The 20,817-nt window shown below is 39.3% G+C and overlaps 1 pseudogene; it reads left to right on the forward strand.

Moving 5' to 3' along the window:
• The first annotated feature begins 2,203 nt into the window (after positions 1 to 2,203).
• On the forward strand, positions 2,204 to 3,866 carry LOC101134837 (phosphatidylinositol N-acetylglucosaminyltransferase subunit C-like; annotated as a pseudogene).
• Positions 3,867 to 20,817: the final 16,951 nt, after the last annotated feature.

Below are 20,817 nucleotides of genomic sequence, written 5' to 3' on the forward strand. Positions count from 1 at the left end.
AGATTGATGGATACAAGCTGAACAAAGGCAAATTATTACACTATATATATTACATAGTATATAGCCTTCCTATATACTAATAATAACCATGTAGTAAATGTAATAAAAAGAAAGATATCATTGGTAATAGCAACAAAAGCTACAAAGATTAGTAGAAATAAATCCTTTTTGTTTTTTATTTTTAAGAGACAAGGTCTGGTTCTGTCACTAAGGCTGGAGTATAGTGTCTCAATCATAGCTTTCCGAAACCTTGAACTCCTGGGCTCAAGTGATCCTCCTGCCTCAGCCTCCCAAGTAGCTTAGACTACAGGCACATGCCACCACACCTGGATAATTTTATTTATTTGTTTTGAGATGGAGTCTCACTTTGTCGCCCAGGCTGGGGTGCAGTGGCGTGATCCCAGCCCACTGCAACCTCTGCCTCCCGGGTTCAAGTGATTCTCCTGCCTCAGCCTCCTGAGTAGCTGGGATTACAGGCGCGCACCACCACGCCTGGCTACTTTTTGTATTTTTAGTAGAAACGGGGTTTCACCATGTTGGTCAGGCTGGTCTTGAACTCTTGATCTCTTGATCTGCCCGCCTCGGCCTCCCAAAGTGCTGGGATTACAGGAGTAAATTTTTTAATTTTAATTTTATTTTGTAGAGATGGGTTTTTTCTATGTTGTCTAGGCTGGTCTCCAACTCCTGGCCTAAAGCTATCCTGCTACCTCGACCTCCCAAAGTGCTGGGATTACAGGCGCAAGCCACTGTGCCTGGCTGGAGTAAGTCTTATCTAAAGATATATAATGATGAACTTTATGGAGATAATTACAAAACATTATTAAAGGACAAAAACAAAACCTAAGAAAAATATAGCCGGGCGCGGTGGCTCACGCCTGTAATCCCAGCATTTTGGGAGGCCGAGGCGGGCAGATCACGAGGTCAAGAGATCGAGACCATCCTGGCTAACACGGTGAAACCCCGTCTCTACTAAAAAAAAAAAACAAAAAAATTAGCCGGGCGTGGTGGTGGCAGGCGCCTGTAGTCCCAGCTACGCAGGAGGCTGAGGCAGGAGAATGGCGTGAACCCGGGAGGCGGAGCTTGCAGTGAGCCGAGATCGCACCACTGCACTCCAGCCTGGGCGACAGAGCAAGACTCCGTCTCAAAAAAAAAAAAAAAAGAAAGAAAAAAAGAAAAATATGAAGCCATAAATCTTCATGAATGTGAAAGTTCAATGTCATATAGATGTTTTCTTCAAATTAATCTATTACATAAAGGCTATTACAATGAAAAAGCTCTTTTTTTTTCATAGAACTTGACAAACTTGGTCTAAAACTTGTATGGAAGCACGAAGGGCCAAGAAAAGTCAAGACAATTTTTGAAATTGATGCATAATAATTGTACATATTTACGGGATGTATGTGATATTTTGATGTATGCATACAATGTGTAATGATCAAATCAGGGTAATAATGATATCTATCACCTCAAACATTTATCATTTCTCTGTTTTGGGAACATTCCAAATTTTCTCTTCCAGCTATTTTGAACTATACAATAATTTATTGTTAACTACAGCCACCCTACTGTGTTATGAAGCACTAGAACTTATCCCTTCCATCTAACTGCACGTTTGTACCCATTAATCAACAGCTCTCCATCCCCCCTCCCTGCTACTTTTCCCAGCCTGTGGGTAGCCATCTTTCTACTTTCTCTCTCTATGAGATCCACTTTTTTGGCTCCCACATATTAGTGAGAACATGCAACATTTGTTGACAGCTTTGAAGAAGAAAAAATGGGGAAACATTTTGCAGATATAGAGACTTATTATCAAGCTATAGTAATTATGGCAGTTATATGTTTGTGCTGTGGGAAATAAACATACCAACGGAACAGAACAGAAAGCCTAGAAACATGTATTGAAACTTGATATATAATAGAGGTTACGTGGCATTAGAGAAAAGATGGACTATTCAATAAATGGTGCTGAGACAACTGGCTATCCATGTGGAACAAATAAAATTTAGATCTCTAGTTCACAGCAATCACACACACATTTTTTCAATTGACCAAAGGCCTAAATAGAAAAGGTAAAATTTTAAACTTTTAGAAGAAAAAGTATGCTGTTATAACCTTGGAATAAAAGTATTTCTTCAACAAGTCACATAAATGTGCATATCATAAAGGAAACGACTGACAAATCCATCTTTATTAAAATTAAAACATGGAAGACACCACAACAAAAGTGAAGACAAGCTCTAGACTGAACAAGGTATTTGCCCAGTTAAGTCTTAGAAAAGATTAATATCCAGAAGATATCAAGAACTCCTACAAATCAATAAACAAAAGGCAAAATTCACAGAAAACTTGAAGTGCCAATTAACATATGAAAATATGTTCAAGTTCACTAGTAATCAGGGAAAAGTAAGTACAACCATATACATTTCACATCCATCATTAGCAGGGCTGTAACTAGCTTCAGTGGAGCATGAAGATCATGCAATTTGTGGATGTCGTTTTAAGAAAAAGACTACAAAATTTCACATATAAAATTAACTACAGGGCCTTTGAAGGGGCCCATGCAAATGAAAGGTCCTGAAGCCTAAACCTCATTTGCTTTATGGTAAATCTGCTTTTGTCTATCAGATGGTAAAAATGAAATGCCTGAAAATACCAAGTGTCACAGAGGCTGTGGAGCAATAGGAACACTTATACTATCGTTGTGAGTTGTAAATTGGGGCAGTCATTTCCGATAGCAGCGTGTGACTGTCTTGTCAAATTGAAGATATATATCTTCTAAGACCTGGCAATTCCACTAGTATGTATCCTTAACAAACATTGACTCATGTTAATGAATATTTCTAGCATATATAAATATGCAATATTTATAATAGCAAAAAAAAAGAAAATAAGTATCCTTAATCCACTAGATAGTCTGGTTGATAGTCTACTGACCTTATAAATAGCCTAATATCTTTTATCTGCTATCTACTCTTCATTAATAGGACAGTAGACAGTGAATAAAGAAATCATGCCAACCTGTAACTAACACTAAGGAGGGCAAGTGGCAGAAGCCCTTAGGTGAGTGACAGCCCTTCCCTGATAATTTAGTGGACCTGAAAGAGCTGTGCTCAGAAATACCAATATTGGACTGGGGTATTTGAGTTGAGTGTGGTGATCCATCAGCTGCGTGGTGTCTTATGTTTTTGTGGTTATCTGATGTTACATGGACAAAGGGTTTCTGTTCTCCCACTGGCCTTCTGGGACTGGCCTGGCTTCTTCACTGACTGCATATGTTTTATTTGATCTTGATTAGAGGTGAAGGGTGGAAGTAGAGTGGGCATGTCCGGTGGGCTGACTTGAAGAGCCTGTAGTCTTCATTACTTTCATCTATGGCTGTTTGCTAGTGTCGAAGACCCTGACAGTCTGTCAGCACTGACACCATCTGTGCTGTGTTAGTCTTCACGCTGTTAGGCCACCTCATCTGCTTTCACTGTGGCACCAATGCTGCCATTGTAGCCATCACATTGTCCTTGAACACGGCCATCGTTGCTTCTGTCTGCCTGTCCTCATGCCTTCCCTGGTCCCTGTATGCCTTCATCATGGTGACATTTGCCATCCAGATTTTTGCCCCATGGCCCATGTTACAGGAGAAACTGAAGGCATATGCTCTCCCCAGCTGTGTGGGTGTCACACTGCTCTTTGAGTTTTCAGCCTTGAGAGGCCTGCGGTCCTATAGTGCGTGGAGTCATCCTCTTCATCCTTCTCTAGTTTCCATCTCATGTCTCTGTCCTTTCTACCTCATTCACCTGCAGCTTTTTAAAGAAACCAGTCATGGGCCTTAGGATGAAGTTGAAATCAAATTCTTGTCCAGGTGCCTCAGCTAAGTTAGGTACCTCCATTACATTATGAAGGCAAGTTGATGGACTAGCATCTTAGCTCGTGTAAAAGTTAAAGGCAAAGTTCTATTTTGGAAGCAGCATGCCAATGTGGGTGAGAGAACAAGGATCAAAGGAAAAAATTAACCAAAGGCTTGGGTGCTTATCTTTTCTGTTGTTTTGTGGGATGAGAAAGCTTTTTGGGTCCCTTTTGAATTATTGTGTCTCATTTATTATTTGCTGTAACAAATGAAGTGATGTGGTTTCTATTAAAAAATAACAGTACAGGCCAGGCATGGTGGCTCACACCTGTAATCCCAGCACTTTGGGAGGCCAAGGCGGGTGGATTGCTTGAGCACAGGAGTTTGAGATCAGTCCAGTTTGAGACCCCCATCTCTACAAAAAATTTTAAAAATTAGCTGGGCGTGTTGGCACACGCCTGTCATCCCAGCCACTCAGGAGGCTGAGGTGGGAGGATGGTTTGAGCCCAGGAGATGGAGGTTGCAATACATTAAAACAAAAACAAAAACAAAACAAAGGTTGAATTCATAAAAACAGAGAATAAAGTGGTGGTTTACAGAGTCTGGGAGTATAAACTGTCAGTTATAAGATGAATGAATTGTTGTGATCTGTTGTATAGCACAGTGACTGCAGTTAATTATACTGTATTGTATACTTGAAATTTGCTGAGACAGTAGCTCTTAAGTGTTCTCACCATATATGTACACAGAAAAGGTAACTGTGAGGTGATAGAGGTGTTCATTAGCTTCATTGTGGTAGTCATTTCATAATGTGTACACGTATCAAATCATTGTACCCATACACATCAAAAAAAAGAAAGAAATGAGGAGTTTCTATTTTTGTTCCAATAAATGAAAAAATAAAAACATGCAAAAATGCTTGATTCATAGATATATAGCAAATGTCTAAAAATAAGCAATGAAATGATAGATAAGAAATTAAGGATAGTGGTTACCTCCATGGAGAGAGGGAAGTTTACTGGCAGGACTATGAAAGGGGCTTCAACTGTATCTGTAATATTTTATTTCTTTTTGTTACTCCAGATTTAAACAAACTTTTGAGATATATATTAATTTCTTAGGGTTGCCATAACAAAGTATCACAAACTGGGTGACTCCAAACAATAGACATTTATTCTATAGTTTCAGAGACTAGAACTCCAAAATCAAGGTGTCAGCAAGGCCACACCCCCAGCAGACACTGAGTGGAGTCCCTGATTGGCTCTTTCTAGTTCCTGGTGATCACTTCTTAGCATTCCTCATCTTGCAGCTGTGTCACTTGAGTCTCTGCCCCTGTCATTGCATGGCATTCTCACGGTATATCTTTGTCTTTCCCCTTCTTGTAAGGACATTAGTCATTTTGGGTTAAGGGCCTATCCCACTCGCTAGTATAACCTCATCTTTACTAATTAGATCTGCAATGAACCTATTTCCAAATAAAGGCTTTCTGAGGTACTGGGGATTAGAACTTCATCATATCTTTTTGGGGAACACAGTTCAATCCATAACAAGATATAATTTACATGCAGTGATATATACAGATCTTGAATGTACCTTTTGATGAGTTTTGACAAATGCATATACCTATGTGTGTTAGTTCTCTATTGATCCTGTAACAAATTATCACAAATGTAATAACTTAAAACATCACAAATTTATTATCTTACACTTCTGTATGTCAGAAGCCTGATACGAATCTCACTGGACTAAAATCAAGGTGTTGACAGGGCTGTGTTCCTTTCTGGGGGCTCTGAAGGAGAATCTATTTCCTGGTCTCTTCTAATTTCTAGAGACCACCCACATTCCTTGGCTCATGACCCCTTCCTGCATCTTCAACACCAGCAATATTGTATCTTTTTGCCCTTTTTGTCTGATACCATTCTCTCTGCCCACAGCCAGGGAAAGGTCTGTACTTTAAGGGCTCATATAGTTAGATTAGACCCACCCAGATAATCTCCCCATATTAAAGTCCTTAATTAATTAATTAATTAATTTATTTTTGAGACAGTCTCGCTCTGTCGCCCAGGCTGGAGTGCAGTGGCACGATCTTGGCTCGCTGCAACTTCCACTTCCCGGGTTCAAGCAATTCTTCTGCCTCAGCCTCCCGAGTAGCTAGGACTATAGGCATGCACCACCATGCCTGACTAATTTTTGTATTTTTAGTAGAAACGGGGTTTCACCATATTGGCCAGGCTGCTCTCGAACTCCTGACCTCGTGATCTGCCTGCCTCAGCCTCCCAAAGTGCTGGGATTACAGGCGTGAGCCACTGCGCCCGGCAAAGTCCTTAACCTTTATCACATCTACAAAGTCCTTTTTGCCATATAAGGTACCATATTCTCAGGTTTGGAGTATTAGGATGTGGGCATCTTTGGGAGCCATTATTCTGCCTACCACATCGTGTAACACTCACCCTCCCGAAGTGGAGAATGTTCCTCTCTCTGAAAATTCCTTCGTGCTTCTCAGTTCATCACAGCCAACTGCCAGAGGCAACTTCTATTCTGATTTCTATCATCTTTCATTAGTTTGGCCTGTTCTAGAACTTCATACAAATGGGACGTGCAGTACGTTCTCTTTTGTGCCTGGCTGCTATCTCACAGCACAGTGTTTTCGAGGTGCATCTATATTGTTATGTGTATTAGTTGCCCATTCTTTTTATTGTTGAATAGTATTCCATTAGTATGAATATGACAAACTCTGTTTATACAATGTCTTGTTAATGAACGTTTGGATTGTTTCAAATTTGGAGCTATTACAAACTTTCTTATAAAAGTCTTTTGTGAACATATTTTTATTTCTCTTGGGTCCTGGGAGGATTGCTGAGTCATGGCATAGAAATATGTTTAACTTTATATGAAACTGCAAATAATTTTTGAAAAGTGGTTTTACCGATTAAAATTCCTACACTCAACATATGAGAGTTCCAGTTGCTCCTATCCTTGCCACCATTTAGCTCTATCAGTCTTTTCAGTTTTAGCCGTTATGATGGGTGTTCATTTTATTTCTTTAAAAAAAAAAAAAGCAAAAACTTTTCCTCAAACACCAAAATAAGGAATATCCTTTAAAAGTTTAGCCCAAGTTTCATGGAGTTAAAGCTTTGATAGTATATGTTACTAAACTATATTTAAAGCCATTGTATGATTATAACTTAGAAGCACACTTAATAATTTAATATTTAAGGCTTAATACAACAAATGTATTGACTTACCTATATATCCTAGAAAACAGTTCTTTTTTTAGCTTGTCGCACTTTATCCCTGTAATTGACATTATACCTTGCATTAAATACTCTTGGTTTCTCACATTCTCCCACTTCTTGGAGATGGACTGTGTTTATTTATATATCTTCCTGTCCCACGTGCCTAGCATAGTGCTGGGCACATAGCCAGTGCTCAATAAGGTTGTTGAGTCAATAAACAAATAAGCAAGCATATTAATTTAAAGCATAAATATGATAGACTAGAATCACCAATCTTTCTTTTAAAAGATTTCAAATTTATACTGAAATCTTAATGTGACCCCATTTACAAATTTGGATTGAGGTAAAAAAAATCCTGTTTTATTCTGTTCTTCCATTTATGGTGGAAGGAAGTGTACTTAATTTTTTCTTTTTCTTTTTTTTTTTTTTTGAGACTGAGTCTTGCTCTGTCACTCAGGCTGGAGTGCAGTGGCGTCATCTCGGCTCACTGCAACCTCTGCCTGCATGGTTCAACTATTCTACTGCCTCAGCATCTCCAAGTAGCTAGGATTACAGGCATATGCCACCATGCCTGGATAATTTTTTGTATTTTCAGTAGAGACAGGGTTTCACCATGTTGGCCAGGCTGGTCCCGAACTCCTGACCTCAGATGATCCTCCTGCTTTGGCCTCTCAAAGTACTGGAATTACAGGTGTAAGCCACTACTCCTGGGCTAATTTTTGTATTTTTAGTAGAGATGGGGTATTGCCGTGTTGGCCAGGCTGGTCTTGAACTCCTGACCTCAGGTAGTCTGCCTGCCTGGGCTCCCAAAGTGCTGGGATTATAGGCGTGAGCCACCATGCCCAGCCTGGACGTGTACTCAATTTAAGAAGAAAATTAGCACTTGTTTAAAAAAGGGGATTTTGGAGGTCCTTCCATGTTCTCCCAAGCCATCAAGTTTTCCACCCACGGGGTTGTTCCAGATGTGATAGCACATTACTCATATCACTTTTGAAAGGGGTATTTTTATATTTAGTAGTGTGGTATCACCCTACTCTATAGCCTGAAAGGCATGGCCTCTTGGCTTTGCTGAATTTTACTAGAAGAATCTCTGGATAAAATTTTCCTGACTCAAACTCATCTAAAGGTAACAGAAGTGCCTGTCTGGGCACCCCCAGGGATACGTGGTTAGAATTCACGGTATCTATTAAAGCTCTACAAAAGACATGTGTGTGTATGTTTGTGTGTCGGAGGGTGGGGTGGGTATGCAAATGTGAATTTTTCAGGGGAAAGTGTCCATAGTTTTCATCAGACTTGCATATGTGAAGAAATATGAAGAGTTATAGAGTAAAGTTAAGAGACTTAATATTGTGGCTAGCCTGACTGGCCAATTATGACAATTTGTGTGTAACAGTTAGTGGACTACATTTAAATAATGAGCTTGGTTTTCCTTCTCCTGAGTTGACCAGTCAGTGTTTGACTGCAGGTGCATCCCCAAACATCATTGACAAAATGGGCAGAAATTACACTGGGAGGCAAATCTCTTGGTCATGGAGGGAACAAAACTTCACCTCCCCTAGACTTACTATTATGCCTTGACTTCAAATCATACTGATTTTTTTTAATAGACTCCAGGCTTCATTTTCAAGGACCCAGTGTGTCCATTCAGAGCATCTCTTTCTGTTTCCCTGTGAAGTTGGAAAGGAGACAGTTATTCTTTTGTTTGTTTGTTTGTTTGTTTTTGTTTTGAGACAGAGTCCCGCTCTGTCGCCCAGGCTGGAGAGCAATGGAGCCATCTCGGCTCACTGCAACCTCCAACTCCTGGGTTCAAGCGATTCTCTTGCCTCAGCCTCCCGAGTAGCTGGGATTACAGGTGACTGCCATCACGCCCGGCTAATTTTTTTGTATTTTTAGTAGAAATGAGGTTTCACCATGTTGGCCAGGCTGGCCTCGAACTCCTGACCTCAGGTGATCCACCTGCCTCGGCCTCCCAAAGTGCTGGAATTACAGGCATGAGCCACTGCACCTGGCCAAGACAGTTATTATTATATACTTCATAAAGATTGACCCCAAAAGGAGTCTAACGCAGCAAAAATATATAATTCCTAAATTTAATATGAATTTCTACTAATCCCTCTCAGTGTCAAGATGAGTCCAGAGCCAGCCACTATGGTGTGTGCCTGTATCCCCAACTGTTTGGAAGGCTGAGGTGGGAGGATCACTTGAGCGCAGAGGGTTTGAGGATGTAGTGCACTATAATTGCACCTTTGAATAGCCACTGCAGTCCAGCCTGGGCATCATAGCAAGATCCTATCTCTTAAAAAACTAAAACAGCAGCAGCAACACCACCACCACCACAAAGATGAGTCCAGGGACATCAGATGAAAACTCATATTTTAGAATAGAGAGCAAAAAGTAAAATCAACGAGTAATCACCAGTCGGAAACAAATTATATTTTCTGATGTCTTTTATCTTGGTCAAACTTGAGTCTTGAGAGTACAAAAGGAAGACAAGAAATAATCCTGTAGAACACAATTATAAGGCATTCTTCTTCCATTGGAAGAGCTTGGATTGGAGAGGCATAGTGGAGTTGAAGTCATCTTCAGATATATATGGAGGGTGTGGGTGGTTGAGGAAGGGAGTGGGAGGCGATGCTAAGACACTGGCAGGAAGTACACTTTGCACAGTCTTGACATTAGTCACCTAGGGTTCATGATTCTCATTCCAAGAATAAGTCATGATTTCTTTATTGCTTCTTATTTCAGTTCATTTTATTATGTGTAGCAGTATGAATAGACTTCTTATAGCAATATTGGAATAAAGATTAAATTTTATATGTTTAAATGTAACACGATAACCTTTTATCCTCAACCTTTCAGGCCTCCCTTGCGTTGCTAGAGTCTTCATTTTAAAGGTGCAACTGCTAGTAAAACAATGGGTGTGCAGGGTACATTGGGATGGGATGGTGAGAATGGTCATTTCAAAACTACCCTCCATTTTATTGTCAGCATTATTTAACATTCTGGAAATGGGCCAACTTCGTCTCTGGAAAAATTTAAAGAGCTAGCTGGGTTTCTCATCCATCATGTTATGGTGGAATTTTCTAATAAATAGCAAAGGTTTCAACCATAGATGTGGCTCACATGAGTTCCAACATATGGATAATAAAACTGAATAAACCTGTTTTCATTTATCTGACAAAGCAAATAACTTCTTTTTTGGTTATTTTCCTAGTTCTTCATGCAACATGTGACACGTCTCACTTCCTGGACTCTCCTCTTTTGCCTTCTGTAATCTTAAGTTTCTCCAAATTTTCCTAGGCCTTATAGTTTCCTTATAGCTGATTCATCTTCCTCTTTCTGTCATCACTTCTCATCCCCAGAGCTTAGTTTTGTTCCTCTGCTCTTTTCACTGTACACTTACTCTTTTAGAACCCTTTAGTTTTTCACGGGCATGATTCCAAAATCAACATCTATACTCCTCCTTGTTCATTCAAATGTAGATCCTATACTTCTAACTACCTACAAGAATGCTCTTTGTAAGTGACCTTGCAGCTCCTCAAACTCAAAAAACATTTCATGCAGCAACTTAAAACAATATAGTCACATTATTCATGTGTCAGTTTGGCAAGATGAATTAGTTTGAAAATACACATTCTGGCTGGGTGCTGTGGCTCACGCCTGTAATCCCAGCAGTTTGGGAGGCCAAGGCGGGCAGAACACCTGAGGTCAGGAGTTCAAGATCAGCCTGGCCAACATGGTGAAACTCCGTCTGTACTAAAAATACAAAAATTAGCTGAGTGTGATGGCAGGCGCCTGTAATCCTAGCTACTTGGGAGGCTAAGGCAAGAGAATCACCTGAACCTATGAGGCAGAGGTTGCAGCAAGCCAAGATCACAACACTGCACTCCAGCCTGGGTGACAGAGTGAGACTCCATTTCCAAAAGAATAAATAAAATAAAAGTAATAAAATAAAATAAAATAATAAAAGTGTGGAGAATAAGGCCCCCCTGTGTTCTGTAGGTATGGCTATTTGTTAGTATGTTTATTTGGTAATATTTATTAACATTTAAAATACATTTATTAAAATTTAAAATGAATTATTTGACCTAACTCTTCCATTTATTTTATTTAATTAATTAATTTATTTTTTGAGATGGGGTTTCACTCTCATTACCCAGGCTGAAGTACAGTGGCACAATCTCGGCTCACCACAACCTCCGCCTCCCGGGTTCAAGCAATTCTCCTGCTTCAGCCTCCCAAGTAGCTGGGACTACAGGGGCCTGCCACCACGCCTGGCTAATTTTTTTGTATTTTTAGTAGAGACAAGGTTTCATTATTTTGGCCAGGCTGCTAGTCTAGAACTCCTGACCTTGGGGATCCGCCCACCTCGTCCTCCCAAAGTGCTGGGATTACAGGCGTGAGCCACCGCACCCGGCCAGCTCTGCCATTAATATGAATTTCTCTCAGAAATACATGTTCATAGGCCAGGCACGGTGGCTCACACCTGTAAGCTCCCAGCACTTTGGAAGGCTGAGGTGGGCAGATCATGAGATCAGGAGTTCGAGACCAGTCTGGCCAACATAGTGAAACCCTGTCTCTTCTAAAAATACAAAAAATTAGCCGGGTGTGGTGGTGTGTGTCTGTAATCCCAGCTACTTGGGAGGCTGAGGCAGGAGAATTCCTTGAACCTGGGAGGCGGAGGTTGCAGTGAACCGAGATCACACCATTGTACTCCAGCCCAGGGGACAGTGGGATCGAGACTTCGTCTCAAAAAAAAAAAAAAAAAAAAAAAAAAAGAAATACATGTTCATAAATATGTTTTAAAATTGCATGCAATACTACCCAAATAAATGGACAGATTCAGTGCAATCTTGATCAAAATATCAATGACATTCTTCACAGAAATAGAAAAAAATACTTAAAATTTCTATAGAACCCAAAAAGATCCCAAACAGCCAAAGAAATCCTGAGAAAAAAAAGAACAAAGCTGAAGGCGTCACACTACTAGACTTCAAAATATGCTACAAACCTATAATAACCAAAACAGCAGGGTACTGGCATAAAAACAGACACATAGTCCAATGGAACAGAACAGACAACCTATAAGTGAATCCATACAGCCAACTGATTTTTGATAAAGGCACCAAGAACACTCATTGGAGGAAAGGACAGTCTCTTCAATAAATGGTGCTGGGAAAACTGGATATTCATATACGCAGAAGGATGAAACTAGGCCCTCATCTCTCATCATATACAAAAATCAACTAAAAAGGATCAAACACCTAAACGTAAGAGCGGAAGCCATTAAAATACTAGGAGAAAATACAGGGGAGATGCCTGAGGATATTGGTTTGGGAAAAGATTTTATGAATAAGACCTCAAAAGCACAGGCAACAGAAGCAAAAATAAACAAATGGGATTATATAAAATGAAAAAGCTTCTGCATAGCAAACGAAATAATCAACAGAGTAAAAAGACAGCCTACAGAATGAGACAAAATATTTGCAAACTATTCATCCAACATGGGATTAATATCCAAATATACAAGGAGCTCAAACATCTCAACAGCAAAAAACCCAAGCAATCTGATTTTTAAATGGTCAAATGATCCGAATGGGCATTTCTCAAAAGAAGACATATAAATGGCCAACAAATATAGGAAAAAATGCTCAACATCACTAATCATCAGAATCAAAACCACAGTGATCCATTTAGGATGGCCATTATCAGAAAGACAAAAAATAAATCCTGGTGAGGTTGCAGAGAAATGAGAACACATACATTGTTGGTGGGAATGTAAATTAGTACAGCCACTATGGAGAACAGTATGGAGGTTCTGGAAAAAACTACAAAGAGAACTACCTAACGATCCAGCAATCCCACTACTAGGCATTTATTTAAAGGAAAGGAAACCAGTATATCAAAGAGCCATCTGCACCCCCAAGTTTATTGCAACACTATTCACAACAGCCAAGATATGAGATCAACATAGGTGGCCCAAAACAGATGAACGAACCATAAAGAGCCATAAAGAAAATGTTTATGTACATAGTTGAATATTATTCAGCCATAAAAAGAAATCCTGTCATTTGCAGCAACATAGATGGAACTGGAGGTCATTACGTTAAGTGAAATAAGGAGGAACAGAAAGGTAAACACTGCATGTTCTCATTCACATGTAGAAGTTAAAAAAAAGTTGATCTCATAGAAGTAAAAAGTAGAACAGGAGATACTAGAGGCTGTGAAAGATAGAAGGAAGACGGGTATAGGGAGAGGCTTGCTAAAGGATACAAAATTACAGCTAGATAGAATAAATAAATTCTTGTGTTCTATGCCACTGTAGAATGACTATAGTTAATAATATATAGTTTCAAACAACTAGAAGGAGGATATTGAATGTTCCCAACACAAAGAAATGATAAATGTTCAAGATGGTAGATATGTTAATTACCCTGATCTGATCATTTTACATTATTATTATGTAACCCACCAATATGTAAAATTGTTATATGTCAGTTAAAAATGAAGCTGGGCACAGCGGCACACACATGAAGTCCCAGTACTCAGGAAGCTGAGAAGGGAGGATTGCTTGAACCCAGGAGTTTGAGGCTGTAGGGCACTATAATTGTGCCTGAATAGCCACTACACTACAACCTGGCAACATAAGGAGAGACCATCTCAAAAATAAAAATTAAAATTAAAAAAAGAAAAAGAAAAAATTTCATGCAAGAATTTGCATTGCAGCAATGTTTTGTAGTTGTAAGTAATAATAGTGGCAAAAACAACACCATAAACAATCCTACTAAATACAGCCAAAATACTTATCAATACAGAATTGGTTAAGTTTAACTGAGTACAGAATTGGTTAAGGATAAGTGAGTACAGTAAAAAACTATGCAGCTTTTAAAAAGAATGAGGCACACCTGGAAAGCTCTAGCTTAAAAATATACTATTAATGGCAACGTAAATAAGAGTTGGTAGTGTATGATCATTATTTGTGTGAAAGAAACTTTCAAAGAAGAATACACAAGAAGCAGTGAATAGTCACTAAGATATGAGAGTGGGAATGGGAAAAGGAAGAAGATTTTTACTTTTCAATGTAAATCATATTGTATTGCTGAATTTTAAAAAATACTTATAGTTTTATTGTTAACATTAGAAAAAAACCATTCCTTTCTTTCCTACAAATTTATCTCCTGGTTTCCCCAATTTCATTCGCATTACTCTTTTAACACCATGGCTTAGGAGTTTGAAATCAGCCTTGATTCCTCTTTCATTTTTGACTGTCTTGTGGAGTCACCAAATCCCCTTCCTCCTCCACAGTGTCTCTTAGCTTCATCTTTCCATCTCCATTAAGGTTGCCTTTGCCCTGATTCTGAACTTATTTGCAGTGAGAATGTGGGTAAGCCACTTAATCACCCTTTAATTTGTTCATATGCAAAATAAGAATAATAACTTCTACATAGTGAAGAGGGGTTATTTTAGGATTAAATTATGTAAGAAAACCAAAATTATGGCATAGAGTGTGTGCTCAATAAATACCATTTTCTACTTTCTCTCTAGGGTTTTTTCCTATTGCTACTATATCCTCTAATTCATACTACATGCTGCTATCAAGTTTAATTTTCTGAAATACTATTTTCATCATTGAATTCCTTTGCTAAGTCCCTTTTGTGCTATGACCCTACTCCGGAATCACAGATTGACAAAACTGTCATCATGACAGCTGGTGAGCTGGTGAGGCTCTTCGAGAATTTCTTCTGAAGGAGAAGAGATGGTTGTTGCTGTTACCATGGATCTGGACTGGCAGAGTTAGGGGCTACCCCTGGAACAAGTTTTCCCACAGTCAAACCCCTTAACTTCCATCCTTGAGACCCTTTTGTAAACTCTCCTTGCTGTAATTTGAGTAGAAAGTCATCAGTAAGCAGGGGAAGCCTCAACTGCTCTACTCATTACCCAAGATCTTGCATCAATCAGCTTTACCGTATCTATTTTATTTTCTTTTCCACTTTTCTTTAATTTGATTCAAGTCAATCCATTTCTCTGCAGTCTTTCCCATGCTCATTTTCAAAACAGAAAACTTTTCTTGGTGCAAAAGTTACACATGGTCATTGTAAAAAAAAAAGTGTTTTTTTCAGGGTGAAATGGAAAGTTCCCTTCTATCACGCCAATTTTACTTGTTAACAAAAAAGCTAACCAAGAGGTATTTATGAAAGAAATTTTGGTAGTGTTAGTAGGCTTAGATGAGAAGAGAAACTGTAATTGTTCACCTTTTGTACCTGTTTCAATAGCACTGATCTTTTTTTTTTTTTAAGGTTTTGGTGAATGTAAGGCAAAAATGCCATTCTCTGGATGTGCTCATAGGACAGATTAAATACTACTATTCCAATTGCTGAACAGAGGAACTAGAAACAAAGAACATCTAAAATGAGCAAAACAGATAAGCTTTGTATAGGAGATCCCCAGAGCCAACCAAAGCTTGGGTAAAAGGAGATACTACCTGGCTCTGCCAGGTATTCAATATTGAAGTCCTCAGACTCTCTCCTCTCTGCTCATAGACCACCCTCAGTTTCTCCCAGCTGAAGTGTGTAAGAATGAACTGGGGCCTACCTTGCCTCCATTGGCCTTGAACCTTCAGGGCCCCGGTTTCTTCTGCATGTAGATCATTTCCTAGGAACTGCTCTGCCTCCTGAGTCCCAGATACAATATTTCTTGGGATGATCAACGTTCTTACAGATCAGCACTGCTCCTGCCACCAAAATTCTCCATAGGCGCCCTTAAATAAATACAATTCTTACACTTGGTTGTGCAACAGAATTGGTCTTTGATTTATATACACATTAAAAAGTGTATTACTGTGTGGCATATAATTTAGAATTGATTAAATGTGATAGTATGGTCATTAAAACAATATATGGCATCAGACATTTGGTTACAAACATAACCCTGTTATTGCAGCATTGCTCCTATGTGAAAATCACAATATTTTCATTTATTATACCTCTTTGACTAATGCGACCCATTGTAAGTTTAAGTATTTCTTGTCCTAGTGTGACTATTTATAATCATTGAAAGTCTGTTGAATTCGTTAAGAAGAGATTGATTATGCAAATATTGCCAACTTTAATGTATTATTTGTCGGGTAATCAAAATTTTAAAAACAGAGAGAGGCCAGGTGCAGTGGCTCATGCCTGTAATCCCAGCACTTAGGGAGGCTGAGGCGGACGATCACGAGGTCAGGAGTTCGAGACCAGCCTGGCCAATGTGGTGAAACCCTGTCTCCAATAAAACATACAAAAATTAGCCAGGCCTGGTGGCATGCGCCTGTAGTCCCAGCTACTCAGGAGGCTGAGGCAGGAGAATTGCTTGAACCTGGGAGGCGGAAGTTGCAGTGAGCTGAGATCGCACCACTGCACTCCGGCCTGGGCGAGAGAGTGAGACTCCGTCTCAAACAAAACAAAACAAACAAACAAACAAAAACAAAAAACAGAGAGGGACGAACACATACGTTATGGACAGTAGGGTATGAAAAGGAAGGAAAAATGACTCCCTTTATTGAAAAGAGAGAAGTTTTTCTTGACCATATTAATTAATACTAATTAATAATTGACTTTTATGTACTTGCAGTCAGTACTACATTGCCCTGTTTTAAAAAATAGAAAACAGTATTCCCAATGGCTTTTGTCTTTTGTTCTGTAACATTAAAAATATTTTACTTTGAGACCCTGCTGATCCAATCTAATCCAGCAAGGAAAGGCAGGCAAAGTCAGAGGACAGACCATTGTGAATTTTATATCCCTTTCTAGACACACAATTGTAAGCTCAAGAATTCATTCTCATACATTTTACTTGAATTAGTTATCAACTCCAAATTTCATGTTCCACCTCTTTGCATATTTATAGAGCCCTTAAAAGTCTTCAAAACAGGTTCAGTCCTATTGGCTTGTCCTTTCATTTTCCAACACTACGTTGTCACATACAAAAGTCTGACTATATAGTGCATCTTCCAGAGCATATTATTAAGATGCTAAGTGATACCAGGCTCAGCAGTGAAGGCTAAGACCACTTTGGTAACCCTTTCCTAATGGCAAATATTCCTTTTTGTCTTTCCTGTTGGTTTGAAAAAACTCATTTCCTTATATTCAAGTTTTTAGACACTTTTTCTCTGAGTCTGTAAGAGGAAAATTTTTGACAGCAGAAAATATGAATTGAACATTCTCCTATTGTGAGTTTGGGGGTAACAACTCAAGATCTCTGGTTTATATAAAAGAAATAAGCATCTCTTTTCATGCAATTTTCTTAGCAAGTTTGCTGTGATTGGTCTTTTATCATCCATTCATTCAACATCAATTGATGACCTAAAATGTGCCTTTACCTCAACATTTTCCTAAATCCTATTGTAATTTGGTGTTTTGTTTTATTTTACAGCTTTGGGAATAAAACATTGTTTTAAAATTCAAAATAAATTGTGTAAATGATAACCCTTATTTATGTTCTTTTTTTGGTAAAACCTAAAGGATTATTGATAGATGATTTCTCTCAATAAAAATTTATAAATACCCCTCAGAGGGCCTTGGAATGACCTTCCTTTCACTTTTCCTGCTGACGAGACTTCAGATGTAGTGGTGCTATTTGAGGTCATATGCACACACATAACCACTCTAAGAGGATATAGAACAAGATGGAAGAAGCCAGAGTCTGTGAATCATGAAGACCCCATATTAGCCCCAATAAGATATTCTTAGTTTTGTGTTGAATGATACTACCTTCGATTGTAGCCTTGCAAGTTGTACAATAAAGAAGTTAGACTCATTAATCCACGGTGTTCAAGACTTCTCAAAAAAATTATGGTTGAATTTTTAGCTAATGAGGAATGTGAATCAATATTAAAACTACATAGTGACGATTTTTTCCCCCAAATGTTCTGGGTGGTTCCAACTTCAAATAATTTATGCTAATGTTCCTGTACTGCATATAAACTGGTAAGACCCTGTAAGATGTTTTGATTGGAAAAATACTATACAGTTACTGAAGCAGATAGCTTCAGTTACAAATAACTGAAACCGCAAATCAAATAGGTTTTTTTTTTGAGACAAAGTTTCCCTCTTGTTGCCCAGGCTGGAGTGCAATGGCATGATGTCGGCTCATCACAGCCTCCGCCTCTTGGATTCAAGCGATTCTCCTGCCTCAGCCTCCTGAGTAGCTGGGATTACAGGCATGCGCCCCCACACCTGGCTAATTTAGTAGAGACGGGGTTTCTCCATGTTGGTCAGGCTGGTCTCGAACTCCTGACCTCAGGTGATCCACCCACCTCGGCCTCCCAAAGTGTGGGGATTACAGGTGTGAGCCACCACGCCCAGCTCAAACAGGTTTTAAAATAAAGAAAGTGTTAAGTCTCAGGCAACTGAAAAGTTCAGAGGTAGGCCTCAGGGAAGGCTTGGTCTGGCTTCATTTCTTTGAGAAATGTCTTGGCTCTGCTATTCTCAGTAATCTCCATCACTAGGTTAGATTTTCCTCATGAGAACCAAGGTAGGGACTTCTATTGCTTCCGATAGAATTTTTAGCTAGATCCATGATTGCCCAGTTAAAGGCTACCTTTCCAAGTCCCATTGCAGTTGGGTGTGAACACATGCCCAGGTCTGGCTAACAGGAGATGTGCAGAAACAAAGTATGTAGTTTCTGAGTCTTTCCCTAAAGAAAAAGAGTGTGCCCTCTTTTCACCATTTTCCTCCTTCTCATTGGATAGAATTTAACCATGGGTAATGTGTCACCTTAAATCATACAGATGAAGGTGATACCTTTAAGGCAAAACCATCCAAATCCTACAGATTAAGGCAGAGCAAGAGGAAAGGTTCCTGGGTCCCTGACACTGTAGAACTGCCATGACAGCCATTCTACAGTTTATGCCTTAACAGTAATGTGTGAAAGAAATATGCATTTTGTTTAAACCACAATTATTTTGGCAGTCTGTAGAGTAGCCAGCCTGGACCCTGGGGGTCTCTGAAATATTTTTTAGTGTTCCCTGAGGTCAAGACTATGTTTACAATAGTACTGTGATTGGCTGAATAATGCTGGCCTGCAAAGATGTCCATGTTCTAATTCAGGTGACCAGTGGATGGATATGTTACTTTACTTGGCAAAAGGGAATTTGCAAATGTGTTTAAGTTAAGGATCTTGAAATGAGGAGATATCCTTGGATTATCTGGATGGGCCCAGTGTAATCAGTGTCTTTATAAGAGAGAAGCAGGAGCATAGAGTCAAAGAAGAAGCTGTGATGACATTACGTTGCTGACTTTGAACATGGAGGATGGGGCCACAAGTTAAGGAATGTGGGCAGCTTCTAGAAGCTGGCAAAGGCAAGGAAATGGATTCTCCCCTAGAGCCCCCTGAAGGAACCCTTCATGCTGACACCTTGATTTTAGCCCAGTGAGACTGATTTTGGACTTCTGACCTCAGAAGTGTAAGATAATAAATTTGTATCGTTTTAAGCCACTAAATTTGTGTGAATTTGTTACAGCAACAATAGGAAGCTAATGCAGATATTTGAATGCTATTTGTCTTTTTCTCTCTCATTTTCTCCCAAGCATAAAGGGGAGTATTCCAAGGGCTAGATGATATATTCTAACAACACAATGAGTGCATCAGATATTAGAATCTAGCTGTCTTCTATTACACTAGATATTAAAAGGATTTACAAAAATATGAAACAATGCCACTCTTCTCACTAATTTTTGGGGCAGAGACCATTCAGCTGCAGACACCAGCAAAATACCTGGGGACTGGTCCAGTTACCCTTAGCTGTCATCAGTCCAGAGTAAAACATTTGAAGGGGGGGATAGGGCTGGGAATGTCTTTGTTTTTTCATTTAAAACTATGTTGTTTATATTAACCTGTAAGGGGTTTATTATTGTTACTTACTTTTTAGAAACAGATTCCCATTCTGTTGCCTATGCTGGAATGCAGTGGTGCAATCACAGCTGCAGCCTCAAACTCCTGGACTCAAACGATCCTCCCACCTTAGCCTCTGGGGTAGCTAGGACTACAGACATGCATCACTATGTCCAACTAATATATATATTTTTTTGTAGAGATGAGATCTCACTATGTTGCCCAGGCTGGTCTCAGACTCCTGGCCTCATGGGATCCTCCCACCTTGGCCTCCCCAAAATGCTGGAATTATAGGCATAAGCCACCATACCTGGCCTAATATTATGTTAAATGAGGTAATAGTTTCAAAGTTCTCAGTGTTAATTTAAATAAAGTAGATATTTATAACTATAACACACATAAATAAAAGTTCTTCATGGTCCTCAATAATTTTTTTTTTTGAGACAGAGTCTCATTCTGTCACCCAGGCTGGAGTACAGTGGCACAATCTCAGCTCACTGCAACCTCTGCCTCCCAAGTTCAAGCTATTCTCCTGCCTCAGCCTCCTCAGTAGCTGGGACTACAGGCACACACCGCCAGGCCTAGCTAACTTTTGTTATTTTAGGTAGAGGCAGGGTCTTGCCATGTTGGGCAGGCTGGTCTCGAACTACTGATCTCAAGCGATCCACCCTCCTTGACCTCCCGAAGTGCTGAGATTACAGGTATAAGCCACTGCACCAGGCTTCGGTCCTCAATAATTTTTAAGGGTATAAAATGATCCTCAGACCAGAAAATTTGAGAATTGCTAATACAGCCTAAACAATATAGTGGCAAAATTGGCTACAGTAATTTTAGATAACAAATTCACTCACCAAATCCTATAAAAGAGAGAGC

Source organism: Gorilla gorilla, chromosome 6, assembly GCF_029281585.2.
Source record: "Gorilla gorilla gorilla isolate KB3781 chromosome 6, NHGRI_mGorGor1-v2.1_pri, whole genome shotgun sequence".
Lineage (NCBI taxonomy): Eukaryota > Metazoa > Chordata > Mammalia > Primates > Hominidae > Gorilla > Gorilla gorilla.